At 46.9% G+C, this 18,644-nt stretch overlaps 1 protein-coding gene and 1 non-coding gene across 2 annotated transcripts in view; one reads left to right on the top strand and one right to left on the bottom strand.

The window, feature by feature from the left end:
• Positions 1–18,644, top strand: part of LOC138242777 (zinc finger protein 271-like) — a 362,720-nt gene that overhangs the window by 288,876 nt on the left and 55,200 nt on the right. The gene's annotated exons all lie outside the window — the stretch shown is intronic.
• Positions 10,617–10,690, bottom strand: trnan-guu (transfer RNA asparagine (anticodon GUU)). The gene has a single exon. It is a non-coding gene; the product is annotated as a tRNA-Asn (tRNA).

Here is an 18,644-nt window from a genome sequence, read left to right as displayed (position 1 = left end):
TTCATTATGGCCAGTGATGTGAAGGTTAGTGTAATAGAGAGGTTTAACAGAACTTTTTCCACAGCACGTTTTATTTCATGTATGAGCTGATCGATATTGCAGTAGTACCCTCTAGGTAAGGTACATGTTCATCAGCGATTAGACTATATGGACAGAAAATCTTCATCTTGATCAAACGTGTTTAGCGTATGCGGATAGTGCAGCTCGACCAGACCCACTTCCCAGCCCCTGTCCAGGTCAATCGCCTTTGCCAGATGCTCTGTGAAGCACGCGCTGGTGTTCTTTGGAAACATCTTTGAGGATGAATTACTGGCCAGCGTAACCTAGAAGACATTGGGGTTCATTTTTCAGCACCTCTATATTTCTTTGACCTCGGAAGCCTTTACCCAACTATTGAATTTATCGCTCTATCTGCGCCACTTTACCAAAATCTGTTTGTTTTTTTCATGCCCCCTGGCTGCTTTAATCTTTTGGATGCGAAAGATGCTCTCAGAATTGGGGTTTATCTTCTGTAGCTGTTCTGTGTAGAAAGAGCCCTTAATGTCATCGCCTGCGTAGTCCTGCAGTTTGTAATAGAGTCTCAGAGCCGTGGTCCGCTCTTTGACAATGAAAATTTCATCTGTGAAGGTCTGTTCATACCCCTTCTCAAACATTCCCTTTTATTTTGGACACCCGCACATGATCACCTACATTAAATGAAAACTTTGACGGTTTTCGCTTAAAGTGTTCGCCATAGACGGTTCTCCACATCTCAAGGGAGTTATCAGTCGTAACAGAAGCCGTGGGTCGTTTAATAGTCATGTGGTAACTATGATTATAAAAGTAAATAAGATCAGACAGATCGATATATCGAAAGGTGTTTTTGTGTGTCAGGTACCTCCACATTTTTGTTTTAATAGTTTGGTTAAACCTCTCTATCACACTACTGCTCTGTGGGGGAAGGAGGGACATCCACCCTATAACAACACCATTGGTTGAAAAGGGGGTGGGACATGGGGTTTTAAAGTTTTGACAGACGCTGCACACCACAGTGGGGCAGACTTGAGTTTTAGTAGCTCTCAGTTACCAGCATTGGCTAGCAAGGTGCCCGGTACGTTGATTTCGGCCATTGCCCCTGTGAACACATCCCAATCTTTTAGCTTCTTACCGGCCTCAACTGATTGCTGTTGTGTGAGAGCCCTGACAAGATCAATCATGTGAGAGCCCTCAACGGGTGCCCCCTTGTACACAAATTTTCTTTAATTCCCGGCTATTAACGGTTTATTGTGTGCCACAGTCTTTAACAATATCTCGGCATTTCTCTGGAACCACTGAGATGCACTGTCTAAAATATACCCAAAGTCAGCGTCGGTCGATGACGGCTGTTGTGGTAATGCGTGTGATAGATCGGCGGGTGCATTTTCGGGTCGTACAACAGTTAAAGTCCCCTCTTCAGAAACTTCCTGGCATACTAATGTCAAATACCGTTGTAACAGCTGATTATATAATTTCACGTTTTCATATTCAGGCAGATGCGAGTTCTAAAAAATGTCTCTCATTTCGTCATCCAACCTGCGGGTTGTTATTTTTCTCACATCGGTTTCTTTGCCGGACCAGTCTAGGAGTCGATCGAGCTGTTTTTGAGGTACAAGGTACATTTTTTTTCATTGTGGTCCATTATCGGTGTTGTAGAAGCTCCGTAATCAATGGTACTACAATACTCAACAGTGTCCCGATAAAACTGCCGGACTGGTTCACCAAGAGTCTCTTTCTTTTAAGAAAAAGACCCCTTTGACTCAAAGTCTTTAAAAGCTTATGCTTTCTCTTCAGGGTCCCAAACTGCTTAGCAGGCTTAGCTATTCCCTGTACAAGATCATCTAAAGCCCCACAGAGAATAGCTTTCCGGTGACTGGGGCTGGCTTTTACCAGAAAATGTAAGTGTCAGGTTTCTCCGAATGCGTGAAGACATGACGACGGCCCGAACGTGTTTTTTTGACTGAGTCTGTGGTTGCGAGATCACCGACTTTTAGATTCTTTAAATACATAAGCCACGGGTACATCTGGGGGGAAAAGACCTGTTCACAAGCGATAGTCATCTGGGGTGTCGGCATTTAAATCCACCAACAAGTAACCGAAAGGTTTTTTAGTAGCGTCATCAAACGCTTCCAAAAAAATCGGGCTTTACCGGGATACATATGCCGTGACAGGGTTGGAATCTGTAGTTTATCTCTAGGGTTTTTAAACAGCACCATGTACTTTGTATTTAACGCTATGGTTCTACTTTTCCGGCCTTGACAAAACACATTTTGGACGATATACATGATGCTGAGGTTTCGGTGGTGTACGTATTTTGTAAAAGCTTTTTCTATCTCATTATTTTCACACGCAGACTCCATCAAATCATCAACTATAATCAAATTTACTCTATCCGGTGGCAGTAGCTGGTCGTCGGAAAACGACGTCGGTAGCCCTTCTATAAACTGAATGTATGGAAATTTCACAAGCAACTCAGCGTATAGAGGTTGCCAGCAGCTGTAACACCAGACTATGTTTTCGGGTTTACGAGTCATAACGGTATCACTGTTCTCCAAGAGCTGTTTTATAAAATAACTTTTACCGCAATTCGAGGGTCAGGACAAAATGCATGAAAAAGGGTGTTTTAACCTGACAACCATCGTGTTAATATCCGTAGGGCAACAATGTCAAATTTTCTTGCAGCACCCGCTTGTCGTACACCACCTTCTGGGTTTTCTTTAAGGTCCGGGTCTCACTGCGCCAATCCTTTTTAACACGCACGATCATCGGCTGTTGAATAGAAATGTGTTTAAATTCCCGGCACTCTGCAAAAGGGTTAACGCCATAGTCAAAAACCAAGTCCCGCAGACTCTCAAAGTTAACTTTTTCACAATTGTTCACATTGAGCGTAATGCCTTTCACCTTTAAACAGGCTTTCCCACCAGACAGCTTGTACCCGTACGACTTGGGTCCTGTTGATACAAACTCGGTGATGTGTTGTCCAGCATCGATTTCGCTGGTCAGCTCACCCAAATAGTCACCCAGCCCCGGATTCCACTCACCCTCCCGGCTCACAAAGATAACGGAATCTGTGTCGTGGTACAGACAGCGGCCTTGCAAAGCGTTTAGCAGATTGTATAACTCCCAGCGGGCAAAGGCGGTTGTAAAGCTAGCGATGAAAATGTTAGTGTTTGAATGGCCTATATAGTGGTGTTTAGTGTTTAGTGTGTTTCCACATAACACAGGCTGTGTTTTCATTGATAAACTTGCAGGCTGACACCTCATGATATGGCGTAAATAAGTACCTGAACAATTCATCGGGGTTTCTCACAATGGTGGTCTGTGGTAAATTGTCTCTTTGTCCATACTTCCCCCACAAACTGTTCAAGGCAATTTTTGAAAGCTGTCTTTTGGCCGGATTCTTTTTAATGTTGCTGGGGTCCAGCCGGACACCCTCTTTTTCATAATATTCGCTGATATATCTTTGTTGTTTCGCGACATCTGTACACCCCTCTGGAAACCCCGAAGCTTCCTGTTTCCCTTTCAGATGCAGTTTGATGTAGTCTGTAAAAAGATCGTGTGAGGCCTTTTCGAAATGCCTAATTTCATAAATTTTACCCACTCTATACCCCAGATCTAAGGCCATAATTCAGGGGCGCACCAGACACCAGTCAAGGCGCGATCTTCATCACCGTGCTCACAGGGGGTGGTCTGTTTTGTTTCACCACATGTACGACAGTGTTGACAGTTTTTTTGTCAATTTTGGTTGGAAGAACTGGAAAGTACAAACATCTGGGTGGGTAAACTTTCACCTTTGCTAAACCGAAATATTGTTTTAAATAATTTAAGTTTTTATAAATTATTCGGGGGTGCCCCAGTGGGTATTTTTTAGTTTTGTTCACAAATGGATACAGACTGGTGAAATCATAGTAATGGATTTTTTCACCGGGCTGCGCTGTGTAATGCAAACAAATCTCATTTGTTCTCCCCCCCAAAAAGCGACTCGCGCGGTTGCAGAGGCCTCTGGTAACTGCGCAGCTGTTAGAAATTTACCCAAGTCTCCATTTTCAACAAGCATGTCTCTGAACTCGTGCTCCCACAAAACACGCACGTTAAAACCTCTCATTTTGAGAAAATTAATTTTCACCATCGTCTTTCTGTACAACCAACCAAAAGTAGTGTTTGTCAGCGGATTAAAATCGTTTTTACAATAACAAACGCTACAACCGTGAAAAAAGCAACCGTTGAACTCAAAGGCTGTCGGCACTCCGTCAATTACAGCATAACCATCCAGAAAATATGGGCCAACCTTGAACTCACCGGCCGTGGTTAACGCGTGTTGGATTTTAATGGGCTCTGTGTGTTCGATGTACATAAGCCATTGAATGCTGGGTGTAGAAAATCGTTTTTGCTGGCGGTGGTAATTTTCATGGGGTAGCAACGCAATCGTCTCTTCCTGTAAAAACATAAGTCTGAACATGGCCATGCAGACACTAGCGATGGTCACAAACTGAAAGGGGTCGATGCAGACAACGCAGGCGGCCCCTGACTCAGTCACGCGTGTCTGTCTGGTCATATTCATGACCTCGTCCCGAAACCTGATACAGCCTTCTCTTAGAATTGCCACATCCAACTGGCAGTAACGTTTCAACTCTCTCTGTAAGTTAAATACACTTCCCCTGCATTCTTCTTACCAAACCAAAAACTCGGCTTTCTTGCTCGGCAGCACGTAGTTAACGCCGTAAAGTTCTGGCGGCGGCATCGGTCCGACATAATTTTGGTTTTCTGAAGTGTTCATCAAGTGTGGAAAATTCCCCTTAGCCCCAGGGAACCCCATGGCGGCCGGCAGTTTGCTTAATTTCATAGGTAGAACGTTTAAAGAATCGATAAATCTGATGTTCAGAGCTTTTACAGTCATACACATTATCTTGCCACCCTGATTAATTAGTTCAACGTCCATCTTTTCAGCTAACAACTGTCTGATAACTAGGTAATTGTCATATCCCTTGCCATTGTGTGATATGAACGTATGGTTTTTAAAACGTCTATCGATAAATTTACACACAAAATCCTTTAGACAAGTTTCACCATAAAATTCCCAGCTTCGTTTGTCAATATGAAGGGCATGGACGTAATTTGGTATGTGTGTCCCTGTTTCTTGCATGCATTCAAAGTCGAAAAAAATGTACTTGTTTGAAATTTTGGGGTTGTCCAAAGGCGGTATGTAGCACAAATCTGTGTCTGGGGTGTCGATCACGTTGTTACAACGCGAGCAGTTTCTCTTTACATTTGTGACTTGCGAGGTTATAAACCCGACATTTCTCACAAAAGACCCTGCGCTCACACTTACTCACACCCGTCGCTGCATTCCGCAAGTGTCTTGCCAACCCCTGAGAGCTACGACAAAAGACCTTACAGGCCGGGCAATTCTGAATTTCGGCATCAATTTTGCAACACTGGGGATCTAAACAGGTTTTACAAGCTTTAACACAGGCGTGTGCGTTCTTGTGGCTATACGCCACATGGCAGTTAGTGCAAAAATACGCCGCCCCCACAAAAGCTTTAATATTTAAAACCCCATAAAAATGCTCTTCATGCAGTAGAACAAAAAGTATTTTAGAAATTTGGTGGTGTGGGTCCCGTTGTAAAATATTTCCAATCACCCTGGTCGTGGTACAAAATTTTAATGACCACCTTTAAATGTTTTTCAAAAGCGGTAATGTCTGACAAACTAATTTTCCGATTCTCTGGAAAACCCAACTCTTTGTGCATTCGTTTAGCGGGCACCCCCCTGCATATTCCTAACTATCGTCACCACTAAGCGGTGGCTGTCATTGGTGAGAACCTCTGTGTGGCTCTGTAAGAGGTCCGAGATGTGGCTTAAAAAATCGGCAGCATTTAATTCTCCGGGGTGTCTCCTGCGTGAGAACAAGGGCTTGTTAAAACCACCCGCAGTCAAACGCAGCTGTACAAAATCATTCGCCCCGATGTTTGGAGAAAGTTCATCCAATATTCTCTGGACTGCACCATGCACAGCGTCTATAGCCTGTACATACGAGGTTATTCTGTCGAGATTAACAAAACGAAATTCTTCATGGTGCTCTGTTGCTCTAAAATTATTATAAGACCTGTTATAACTACGTATACGGTCCAGGAAAACTAAGGGGTCTCTATTCGCCCCTGCACCGCTACCAACCTGATTCAGATCGTTCAGTACAACCGGTTCTCGGTTACCGACATCCTGTTCTGCTACAACAACCTCGGGCCTTAAGTTATTTTCTACCACGGCATTCTCATTGCGTGGTTCGGGCGGCCCTTGGGAAATCTGATGCCTCTCTCTGAATCTTTGACGACGCAACAAACATGCTTTTGCCAGTTTAATTCTTTTATTTATGTACAAACGCTTGCTGTTGGCAAGCGCTCGGTCTTTTAAACACTTTTTAGACCGCATGTTTAGTCATTTATCACCGGGGTTTTGCACCAATGAAGCATGAAATATCATCATCATGGTCTGAAATCCTGAGCTTAGAGCTGCATCTTCTGTAGAAATTATATCTAAGAGGTTAGCGGTGAAAACCTGGATCTGTTTTGGAAACAAGGTTTGTACACCGGCTAAAACCGCTCTTAGATGCTCTAAAGCTCGTTTTTTGGCCACCTCATTACTGATCGCCGTTGATAGTGACTGTGTAATACCGCGCACTGAATCTAGCACATCACCCAACACTAAGTCTTTAGGGGCGTTATGATTTCTCTCCGCAGGCTTGACACGTCTGGCTTTGGTCAGGGTCTTAACAGCCGTCTCCGATGCAGTCACCACCTTAGGGTCCGACGTTTCCGCCACATTTGTTTCGCCGCTCGTCGATACAGCGGCTGTGTGAAAAAAAAAGACTTTTTATTACCACGCCAATGCTCCACATCTCAAAATCAGAAAACTACACGGTGTTAAAAATAAAAGACTTTTCAACACAACAATCAATGAAATCTAAACTGTCAAAATCAGAAAACTACGATAACTATGATAAAAACGCCACACATGTGGCGCATCCTTACACACAGGGCTGCAGGTGAATGGAACAAGTTACACGGACATGTTGTTACACCGGTTTCCTTTACGGCTGTGGTGGCGCTACTGGGTCAAGCGGCGTGGTTAACGGCCTATAGACCCACGCACAGACCAGTCGCTTTTAACTTTAAAAGCTAAGCAGTTTTAAAATAAGGTTTTTTAACACTCCCAAACAGAAAAAACACTGGGGGGTTCTACAGTGTGTATTCCAAAATACAGCGTCTTTTGCTCAGAACCTGTGGTAACACCATCCCGCTGATTACGCAGGCAAATTTTTTTGCCCTGCTAGATCAGATCGCCCAGTGTGGTTCGCATGGCTTTAGACACGGGGAGCGGAAGGGGTTTATGAATGCTTTTTCAGATGCCGCAAAGTTTCTCAGCAATGTTGGGGTGGTGGTTACGTGTACCGAACTAATTTTCCGCACCAACATTTAATTGTTGAATGCAAACAGGAGCCAGTAACGCGTGTGTGCTGCGTTGTTTCAGTGTTTGAAAACCCCCACTTGAAATAAAGCGGTTCACATTTCACATACTTGCAAACTGGAGTCTGTAACTTGTGTAAAAAGTGCTGCTGCGCTGTTTCTGTGTTTGAAAACCCCCTGTTGAAATAAAGCGGTTCACATTTCACATGGTGTTTGTCCTGCGAATTCTTTCCGTGAGACTTTACGCAGTCAGTGTGTGTGTGTGTGCTTGCACCCCTGCTGCTTTTGAGACTCAGCTTGTGCAGCGTATAAGCAGCCTGGCCGGACAACCACTCGGCCACCCGGCCACGGCTAGCGCCGCTCACACCCCGGGATCTCGCGGCCCGCACCAGACTCCCTGCGCCGCCGTAACTACCCGATTTCCTAGGGTTATAATAGAGCGCACTCAACCCCACGGCAGACATGGTCCCCTTACAAACCAATACACACTTTCACACACCTAAAGCGAGGGATGCACTGCCTTGGGGCTTTGGGACCCTGAGGCTCCGGACCGACCGGCTGGGGGGGAGGCGGGAGTTCCAACAACGACACACCATTGGCTCCTGAGGGGGTGGGACATGCACAAATAACAACACGCCATTGGCTGGCAAGGGGGCGGGACAGCCAACCACCGCAGACTACCATTGGCTGGAAAAGGGGGCGTGGTACCTGTCAAAAGTTTGACGAAAGGTGTCGCTTTATACTACTAACAGGTCTGTTTTGAGTCTCATGATGATTCTCTTCTGGATCTGAAAAAAAAAACAGTGCAAATTTGTTTCCGATGTATTTTTCAATTTTATCAGATTTTTTCAGGTGAATGCAGTCGATACATTCAAGTTTTTATATGATGACAGGACCTACACTTAGGGCTCAGTACTGATAACACTGCTGATATTGATAGAGTCGAAATAAGTGATGTATTGGCAGCTTTATCTGAGGCGAGAAGTCCTAGAACACCTACAAAAATGTTAGGATTCAGAGGAAGAAATATTTTTCTACCTCACCCAATCCTATTGCATTAACGAGGCTGAAGTTGGCTGCTTATTCGCCAGCTTCTTATTCGCGTTTTTTGTTCCACCTTAAATGCTGCTGCTGTGATGTTATGCCGCCTTTCGCCTGTAGATGGCTCTCTATAGTAAGTTTTAAAAATACTAATCCGAGTTGATTACTGCACATATCCCCAGTAAAGGGGAATATGTAAGTAATGATTATCCAAATTGCATTTTTGTATGAAACACATTTCAGAAAATCGAAAACCAATTTTCAAAACTCACAATAACACAAACTGGCATGTTAGACAACAAGTAAATAAGACAAAGGCAAAACGTGAAGTCTCAAAATCTTGCATTTTGCAAGAAATGTTATTATAGCAGTTTACAATGGGACATTTAGAACATGGCATATGTGAATATATGGTTAACGGAGGATGAGCAAAGGGTGATGACACTTTCTGCTTATTGCTATGACCCTCCCTCCTGATTATAAAATCGTCTCACAATTCTGCCACTGAGGTGTGAGACACAATGTAACAGACTCTCAAAATCCTGAACTTCAGGAAATGTTGCTGTACCATTTTTAAAATATGACCCTCTGAATATGGCATGAGAGAATTCATAGGGAAAAGCTAATTGCTCTTTCTGTTGTATTGCGATGGCCCCTGTTTAGAAAAAAACATCTCAGAATTCTGACACAAAGGTGTGAGACACAATGTAACAAATTATGAAAATCATGAAGTATAAGAAAATTTACTGTACCATTTTTTAATATGACCCTCTGAACATGGCATGTGAGGATTTATAGTCAAAAAAATAGCACCTTTTCTGCTGATTTACTTTTTCCCTCCTTCCTCGTTACCAAAACATCTTAGTATTCTGACACTTTGGTAAGAGACACAAAATTACAAATCACAAATCACAAATCCATGTGAGGATTTATAGTCAATAAAATAGCACCCCTTGTGCTGAATTACTTTTTCCCTCCTTCCTCGTTACCAAAACATCTTAGTATTCTGACACTAAGGTAAGAGAAGATTTGTAATTACAAAACTTCTCTGTTGCATTTCTGCGTTGTGACATTCTGAACATGGCATGTTAAAGTATATAGAAAACCTAGATCAGAACAGGTTAAATGTAATTCATAGTGATTTATATTTTTTTAATTCTTTCTAAATGAAAAAAATATGTTTTTCAGTGATTATGACACTTCGCTATTACATAAAATATGCTTCAATGCCAAAATAAATAATAATGGAAAAAATACCCACAGTGGACATTCATAGTTGCGATTATAGGAATGTTATATATCAGGTGAGTAGCTGTGTCAGCATGCGTAGGCTGCAAAGGAAAAAGTAAAGGATTATTCCATGCTGAAAAGAGAAGAAAGGAAACATAACATGTTGGCTGTGGAGCCTTCTTCAGGTGTGAGAAAGACAGGTCAGTAAGCAAAGATAATTTTCTTTATCTTTGCTTGCTGCAGTTTATCTTTGATGACAACATCAAAGATGTTAGGAAGTTTTACAGCTAACAGCTCCACATCAACTTCCTTTTATAACTAACCTCATCAGATCCCTCAACTCCCAACTCTTCCAATTTCTCACTTCAGAGAAGGATAAAAAACTCAATCATCCTCTACAGAGAAAAACCATCAACACCCCTGCCACCTCCACCAATCCTAACCTTGTTTTTACTATACCCTCTGACCTTTCCCTTTCACCCCTTTGCATCCTCAGCTAACATATTTGAAAATTACAATAGACTGTATAGTATTTATGTTTAAAATTAAGGTAAATATGTCAAAATATCAAAATCCAACTGCACAGTGCTATCTTAACAATGCTTGTCAAGTCTCAAACAAACCTGCACAGTATTTTTAAAATATTTCAGCAGAGGATTCAACTGGAGTATAAATGAAGATTCGACGATAATTTGTTTTGGGTGAATATGGTTTTCTGGGGAGTTGCAATGTTGGGCATTATTGGACATTTCTCGGTGACCCTGACACGTGTTACACACTCGCATTTCCTGCAAATATTAAAATGGTTATGGTTTCGCTGAAAAATCCAATCGACTAAAGACAACGTTTACATCGCAAAAGAATCCCATCCCTGGGTGGACTCGAACCACCAACCTTTCGGTTAACAGCCGAACGCGCTAACCGATTGCGCCACAGAGACTGGTGTGTTCTTTTCTCGAATCAGAGGTTTTCGGTTAAAACAAAATCTCTTACCGTTTATTTTGGTAATATATGGTAATATTTCTTCTGCACTGTTAACCAATAATTGAATTTCATTTTTCGCAAGCTGTGTGAATTTCATCAAAAACAAGTTTTCCAGAAAGGAAATGAACACATGCATTTAACGAAATCAAGCCCTTTGTGATTGCCCGAAATGGTACGTTCTGTACTACAAGATAGGAAGAAAGACACGGCTGGGATTTGAATCTCGGTTCTTTTGTTTAATAGAGAAGCGCTTTAACCAACTAGGCTACGGTGACAGGACACCCATCACCTTTTACAGCCGCTTGGACACACCGCTCTGGACATCTGCGTTCAGTAAGCGTTTAACCTGAGCTCAGAGCAAATTGCCTCTTTTACATAGCAGCCCCGACACTGAGAAACGAAGAGAACTGGCTTTTATCTGGCATTTCCATGTCCAATGCGTTTGACATCTCCCAAGGGCGACAGAGTTCTTTTGCCACACTATTTCTTCTTCTTTTTTATTTCTGTACGCTTTGATAAAAAACGAGAAATCATGCAAGGGAAAAATGTCTTTTTTTTCATAGAGAAAACGTGCACCAGGAAATGTTGTGTTGAGAAGAAATGATTTAACATGATACGTGACCTAATTTATCGGAGCAATTGCTCAACCAGCAAGGTCTGGAGAGGTTGGAGAGTCTGGTGGATGTGATAATTATACGGTGTTGTGAAAGAAAACAGTCTTTCTTTGAATTCTCAGTCAATCGGAATTTCAGTGCGAAACATAAACCCCTTGTCTGATTTAAAGAGATTATATTTTAAAACTCATAAAAAATCAGAAAACACATGTTTCTCACTTTGAAATTTTAGACGGAGCGGTGCATTACTAGTAGCGACGCTGAGCATCCTATGGGGGAATTCAGGTCATGTGAAATGCCAGCGGTTTAATAAACAACGCGTCTGGTTTCGGATCATAAGATTGTAGGTTCGACTTCTACCTGGCTCGTGTAAATTTTTTTCAAGCTCCTCAGTAATAATGTATATTATGTAATGAACCGCACCTGAAAGCAAACGTTGGGTCTGTTTCCTTTGTTTTCCAGCATGAAATAGCAAATCGTTACAAAAAGCAGCTGCTAATGTCCAATAGCGGTTTTTTTTTTTTCAAATTACATTTTCAGGCTTCAGACACTTTTTAATAAAACAAAAGTGTCCGGAAACACATTAACTTTCAGGTTTGCTTGAACCTGTATTAAAAAAAGTTATCTGAAACTTCCGGGATTCCATTATCTAATGTAGCTGTCTCTAAAGTTGGACGTGATGTTAAGCAGATGTGAACTGTGCCTTTTCACTTAAAAAAAAAAAACAAAGTTCTTTTTTTCCCCTTCACTCCAATGCTGGAGACTGTAAGCCTGTGTGAGCTCCACACTGCGTGTCCTGTACTGCTCTATTTTGTTTAGATTATCTATGTGGTGTACAGATAGAACTCAACTGCATGGTGTGAATTCCGTGTTCAGGACCAGCAGAACCTGAAAAAGTAACAGCTGACCTCGACATGATTTGAACACACAGCCTCCTGATCTGGCGTCAGACACGCTACCATTGGGCCATGAAGTCACGGCTGTCTGTGCCTTTGAATTCCCCAAAGGAGACAAATGAGCTTCACAAAGAAAAATCTGTGAAGAGCGCAGCTCTTCCGAAGAGAGTCTTTTCTTCCCAGACCACATTTTATTCTTCCTGCGCAGCTCTTGTGTAGGTGTTGTTCTCAATTACAGATCCAGGAACACTGATTGTTTTTTCTATTTTTTTAAATTAAGTACCCCATGGTGCAACGGTAGCACGTCTGACTCTAAATCCCCAAGTTCATTTTCAAAGTATATCGGAGTCAACTGATACTGATCAGGTTCTGCTGCTACTGAACCCGCAGTCTTCACCTTAAAGTTCAATTCCCCAAGCCTTTTGACCTTATATGTCCATCCCTTCTCGTCAAAACTCGTATTTTCACAGGGTACCCTTCAGAAATCGCAGTATAGAATGAAAAAACTCCAGTAGATCTCGGCCGCTGTTGGTGATTTTCCTTTTAAAATAAATGAATCTCTGGAAATTTTACGGAGTGTATCACTTTCACTGAGACCGAGAAGTATTAAGCTGTACATGCGTCTTTGTGGCTCAGTTGTTAACAAAAAGGGTGGTGGTTTGAGCCCCTCCAGGGACGCTATGAGCCTTTTAATGTACACACCCTCCTCACTTCATTTCTCCACGGCCGGTATTGTATCGCTAACAAATACAGAGCCCGTAGGAGGCAGTAAGCTCGCATATTTTTTTTCTTATAAAATATACTTTATTCCGAAAAAAACACATCTAAAAAAGAAAACATCTCACACATGTCCATTCTGCCCCACACCGCCTTGGCGAAGGGGCAGCTCCAGAACACGTGCTCCTGAGTCTCCTCGACGAAACACGTGTCCCGGGGGCAATGCGGGTTCCTGGTAAGCGAGTGTCTGTAGAGGACCTCTCTGGTAGCCAGTCTCTTGTGTACGGCCATCCAGTTGAGGTCCTTCAGTTCGTTGTCCAGTTCTTTAGGCTGCGTCCTTTCCCAGACTTGTCTGGGAACTTGCAGCCTTTCGTCGGCGACCAGATGCCCCCTCACCTCTTTGTACAGAGCTCTGTGGTTGGTGCAGAGCTCTGGCTGTCTCGTGGCCTCGTACCTCCTGCTCCACTTGACAGCGTGGGTGTAGAACTTTGGTCGCCTCTCTGCCTTGGGCCCAGTGTTTGACCACTGGACCAAGTGCCTCATCGGGATGGAGAGCCACAGCCTGACAAAGTACTGGTACTTGTGGCCGATGGGCTCCCGCAGCGCCCGACAGAGGTTGCAGTAAAAGATGCAGTCGAGTTTCAGGGGGAAATGTGGGACATCTCGACCCCCTTCCTCGACCGGCTGACACATCCGGTTTCTCGTGATGTACTCGTACCTGCCGCCCCAGACGAAGTCGAAGATCATCCCTTGCAGCGCTCGTCTGAGTCTAGCCGGCAGCGGGTACACCACCGCCAGGTAAACCAAAGCCGGCAGGACGTCTGCTTTCAACACCATCACTTTCCCTGTGTAGGACAGCGACCGCGTTTTCCACAGACCCAGCTTGGCGTTCACCCTGGAGATCCTCTCGGTCCAGTTGTTGGTCTCGTTGTCCCGGCTCTGGAAGGAAACCCCCAGTATTCTGAGGGGCTCCGTGCAGAGCTCGAGACCCTCCGGCGCCATCGTCCTGTGCTTCCAGGGCCCGAAGAACTTCAGTTTGCTCTTTCGGCGGTAGAGCTTCGACACCGAGGCTCTGGAGTATTGCTCCATGACCTGCAGGGCCCTCCTCAACCCCCTGTCTGACATCAGGAACAGCGTTGTGTCGTCGGCGTACTGGGAGATCTTCAGGGTTTCCCCCGCGCCTCCCGGTATCTCCAGGCCGTCGATGATGGGGTCCCGTTTCACCGCCTCTGCTAAGGGCTCTGTGAAGAGAACATAGAGAAGGGGTGAAAGGGGGCAGCCCTGTCGTACTCTGGATTCCTGGGGAATGAAATCCCCCAGGATTCCGTTCACGTTCACTCTGCTGCCCACGTCAGAGTACAGAATCTGAATCCAGCGGCTGAAACTCTCTCCGAAACCAAAGCGTTCCAGCACCCTGAACAGATAGCTGTGGTTCACTCTGTCGAAGGCTTTCTCCTGGTCCAGGCTGACCACCATCATGGGCACGTTCCGGTCCTCGGCCCAGGCGATGGCGTCTCTGGTCAGCTGGAGGTTCCAGCTGACGGATCGCCCCTCCACACGTCTGGTCGCTGTGGATGATGTGGGGGAGGGTGGTTCTCAGTCTGCCGGTCAGGAGCTTGGACAGGATCTTTACGTCCAAGCAGAGCATCGTGATCGGCCTCCAGTTTTTGAGGTCGGCGGCGTCTCCTCCCTTGAAGAGCAGGGAGATGATGCCCTCCCTCATGGTGTCTCCGAGTTTCCCCCGGCGGAAGATCTCCTGCACCACTTCCACCAGATCTGCCGCCAGGGTGTCCCAGAAGCAGGTGTAGAATTCCTTGGGGAGTCCGTCCGGCCCCGGCACCTTGCCATTCTCCATGGACAAGCACGCCGCCTTCAGCTCCTCGGCCGTTATCGGACCCTCCAAGTCCTCCCTCACCTCCTCCGGTACTCGTGCCTTCAGCCCCTCCAGAAAAGCATCGCCTGCCTCCACCTCCGTCTGCTTTTCTGAAAAGAGCTCCGTGTAGAAAGCGGTGGCTGCTTCTACTTTGTCGCTCTCGTCCAGCACTTCCTCTCCATCTCCCCGTCTCAGGCTGTGGATCACCCTCTTTTTCTGGGCTCCCCGGACCTGGTTGAAGAAATAGGAGGAACAGGTTTCATTATTTTCATAATGCTCCCTTTGTGCCTTGACCAGGAAAGCCTTGGCTTTCTCGGTGTGCAGTTTGCGGAGCCTCTCCTTCAGGTCCCGTGCCCGGGCTGAATTGAAGGCTCCTCCCCCGTTAGCGGAGCTGTACTCCTCCTCGAGTTGCCTCTGGAGACGTGCAGCTTCAGTCCTCTCCCTGGCCGCCTTCCGTCTGCAGTACGTCTGCGCCAGGGTTCGGGTCCCGTCCTTCACCGACTCCCACCATTCCACCACGGAGCTGTAGCCGTCTCTCAGATCAACCCAGCTCGCGTAGTCTTACCGGAACAGTGCCCTGAAGTCGTCTTCCTCCAGTATCTCCCAGTTCAGCTTCCAGTACCCACGACCGAATGCCGGCAGGCTGGTGTTAGCCACCACCGTCAAGCGACCGTGGTCGGAATACCACGCCGGGGACACCGTCGCCGATTCAAGGGAGCAGGTCGTGTGCAGGAAGATGTAGTCCAGGCGGGTGCACACTCCCAGGGAGTTTTTCCAGGTCGTTCCGGCGTCGTTAGGGCGGCACCGTCTGAAGCCGTCTACCAGGGAGAACTGCTTGAGTAGCGACTCCAGCTCTGCCGAGCTAGCGTCGCTCCCCTTCTCCCGGTCAACGTTGAAGTCCCCGCCGAGCACCATCTGTCTGTTGGTGGTGCAGCAGCTGGCCAGGTCAGCAAACACTTCCTTCAGGATAGAGGGTTCTGTTGGAGCATAGACGTTAATTGCTCTCAACTTCTGCCCCCTCCAGTCGATGTCTGCGACCAGGATCTGGCCCTGCACCACCGAGAAGGAGGAAACCAGCGTCATCTCTGGGTTTCCGAGGAGAATTCCCACTCCGGAAGAGTGGACCCCTCCTACGCTCCAGCATGATTCTCCCTTCGTCCATTCCCTGGTGAATGTCAGCTTGTCGCTTTCATCCTTCAGGTGGACCTCCTGTAAGAAACAAACTGAGAAAGACTTTGAGGCCAGATCATGAAAGACTCCCCGTCTTTTCACGGGGTCTCTCAGCCCTCTCACGTTAGTTGTTAGGAAGGTTAGTTTCACAGTCATGGTTAAACTAGTGAAAGTTAAACCTCCTCTCTGTACTTACAGTTGAAACTTGGGAGTCTACATCTGGGCACTGTTTAGCCTAGATGTAACTCCTCTCGTTCGGGTCCTGGGGGGAATATGCTGGGCTCCCTCCAGGTTTCGCTGGGGACTGAAATGTAAACATGCTGGACAGGTCCAGCCCTACCATCAGTCCGGGCTCCAGGCCGGCTTCGAAATAATCCTCGTCGTCCTCGAGGATACTCTCCGCCACCGCTTCGGGAAGGCTCCTTTCTTCCCTTTCTCCGGGAGTTTCGGGGGCCTCAAGTTTCTCCTGGGCCTCGGGGGAAGGGGGCTCCAATTTCTGGGCTGCCTCTTCCTGTTGTTCCTGGGCCTCGGGGGAGGGGGTTACCTCTTCCTGGGCTGCCTCCTCCTTTTGTCCGTGGGACTCGGGGGAGGGGGGTTCCGTTTCCTGGGGAGCCTCCTCCGGTTGTTCCTGGGCCTCGAGGGAAGAAAGTTCCGTTTCCTCTAGGACGAGGAAACGGTTTTCCCTTACCACTCTTTTTTTCTGTCCTTCCGAAAGTGGGTCCACCCTGGGTCTCTTCTCCCGCTATCGCTTTCCCTTTTTGCTGGGAGTTATCCAGGACCCTTACTCCGGTCGGCCGTCTTGTCCCTCTTCTTGGCGGCCATCTTGTGGCACCGATGCGGCTGGGGGTGTGGCCTCGGCAGTTTCGGTTCTCAGCGGGGGAGGTGCGGGTTCTTTGTTCTCAGCCCTCTCCCTTTGACTGGAGACCGGTTTCTGCCTGCCGGCTTCCACCACCTGCGCAAACGAAGGTTTGCTTACCTTACATTGGCGAAGGAGGTGTCCCTCGGCGCCGCATCCGTCGCACTTTTTGGCTGCCCGGCAGGTTTTTGCCAGGTGCCCGTCCTCATTGCAGTTGTGACATCTGACGATGTCACATGTGTTTGTCTTGTGGCCGGACTGTCTGCACTTGCTGCAAAAATCCGGCATCTTGGGGTAGTAGAGGTACCCCCTGTCGGCTCCGATGTTGAAGCGAGCCGGGGGGTGCTGGAAACCGTCAACGCCCTCTGGGTCCTCCTTCAGGAGGACTCGGTACTGGCGTTTGCCGTACCAGACGCCTTTGTCCCTGATCTCTGTCGGTTTTCCCACCACGGTTACATACCTCCCTAGGTACGCTGTTACCCGTTCCGCTGGTACGTAGGGATTGTATGTGCAAACCGTGATGGTCCTCTGATTCGTCTTCCTCATCGGCTCCGGCCTGTAATCAGAGAAACCAGGGTGCTTACCTTTCTCCCTGATCAGTCTCGTTGCCTTTTCGTACGATGCATCCGTAGCCATTTAGGCCTCCATGTATCTCTCTGCCTTGTTGTCCTGGAGGCAGTAGAGATCTCCGGCCACCAACTGCAAGATTCCTCGCAGGAAGGTCATAAAGAAGGCCTTTGCAGTCGGCATCGGCTCCGTCTTCTTTGTCCAGTGGAACCGGATCAATGTCCTCTTGTCTGCCATCTTTGAGGGAGAAAAAAAAAAGGAGGGAAAGAGAGAGAGCAAAGGGAGCAGCGAGGGAGCCCTGGCCTTTGTCCTTGTGGGCAAAGCCCAGCTAGGTGCAGGCGCAGGAGGAGAGAGAGAGAGGAGAGCGGAAAGTGCTTCCGGGTCTCAAGGAAGAAAGCAAGCACCGCGGGCAGGCCACGTGTACCTGCTCCCAGCCAAGAGGCCAAGGAGGCAGAGAGAGAGAGAGCGAGAGAGACAGGGAGCGGATAGCGCTTCCGAGCCTCGAGGTGGAAAGCAAGCACCGCGGGCAGGCCACGTGTACCTGCTCCCAGCCAAGAGGCCAAGGAGGCAGAGAGAGAGAGAGCGAGAGAGAGAGGGAGCGGATAGCGCTTCCGAGCCTCGAGGTGGAAAGCAAGCACCGCGGGCAGGCCACGTGTACCTACTCCCAGCCAAGAGGCCAAGGAGGCAGAGAGAGAGGCAGAGAGAGAGGGAGAGAGAGAGAGCGAGAGAGAGAGGGAGCGGATAGCGCTTCCGAGTCTCGAGGAAGAAAGCAAGCACCGCGGGCAGGCCACGTGTACCCACTTCCAGGCAAGAGGCCAAGGAGGCGGAGCAAGAGAAAGGGGGAGGGGAGAGGAGAGGAGAGAGCAGAGAGAGAGAACGTTGATGCCGGATTCCACCCAGCTCAGCTGCTGCTTGGCCTTAACCCCCTAGGCTCAACCTAGAGCGATACCAGCTCAAGCACTCTTCAGAATCTTCGATCGCCTTCTAGACCTTTGGAAAGACAAGAACTGCGGGCATGCCACTTGAACTTGATCTTAGCCAAAAGGCCGAGAAGGCATAGGTTTCTTTACGGCATTCCTGAACTCTTTGCACTAATGAGCCCGGGCCTTTTTCCCGTCTCGCCGCTACGCATATGGGTCTTTTTCCGCTCTCCTACTCCCCATGGCTAGTCCCTTTGGACGTCCGTGACAGGTGCCCCTTTGGAATAGTTTTCAGAA

Source organism: Lepisosteus oculatus, chromosome 14 (assembly GCF_040954835.1).
Source record: "Lepisosteus oculatus isolate fLepOcu1 chromosome 14, fLepOcu1.hap2, whole genome shotgun sequence".
In the NCBI taxonomy this organism is placed as follows: domain Eukaryota; kingdom Metazoa; phylum Chordata; class Actinopteri; order Semionotiformes; family Lepisosteidae; genus Lepisosteus; species Lepisosteus oculatus.
Note: the sequence above shows the minus strand (reverse complement) of the source record. Positions and strands in the feature narration are given on the sequence as shown.